This window comes from Rhea americana, unplaced genomic scaffold, assembly GCF_003343005.1.
Source record: "Rhea americana isolate MKP2758 unplaced genomic scaffold, rheAme1 scaffold_0, whole genome shotgun sequence".
Classification (NCBI taxonomy): Eukaryota; Metazoa; Chordata; class Aves; order Rheiformes; family Rheidae; genus Rhea; species Rhea americana.
The window spans coordinates 6,377,068-6,377,523 of record NW_028185037.1 but is presented as its reverse complement, the minus strand read 5'-3'; the positions used below and the strand labels follow the sequence as shown (position 1 = coordinate 6,377,523).

Sequence of the window (456 nt, the reverse complement as noted above, 5' to 3'; positions counted from 1 at the left end):
TAGTTTGTGCATCCTTAATTTGAATAATTAGGTACCTAACTATGCTGCATAGAGAGGCTTCTTAGTATGATGGTATTCTGGAGCACAGTTTACAAAAYAGAGCTATAATTTAAAATGCCAGTTCTATTGCATGTCTTTGTACCAAAAGATCTGGTACTGTCAGAGCCATTTGAGTCTGGAAGCAGGGAATAAAGCATAGTGATTTGCTACCTATGGCAAGTGTTGCACTTTCAAATATTAAAAGCAGATGGCACAAACAAATGGATCCCCACTGAATATTTGGCCAAATTACAGCCATCTTCTGCCCTTCTGTGTTTTCTTCCATTCCACAGAAAGCTTAGTAGAATGAAGGCATATATTACCTGCACTTACTATGAAACTGAGCATAATCTAAATGCAGAATGATTTGGGTAGATCTGTGTGCTTCAGGGTGTGTGTGTGTGTGTTTTTTTTTTT

The 456-nt window shown here is 37.6% G+C and overlaps 1 protein-coding gene across 1 annotated transcript in view; it reads right to left on the bottom strand.

The window, feature by feature from the left end:
• Positions 1 to 456, bottom strand: part of EMC2 (ER membrane protein complex subunit 2) — a 604,202-nt gene that overhangs the window by 154,128 nt on the left and 449,618 nt on the right. The window lies entirely within an intron of this gene.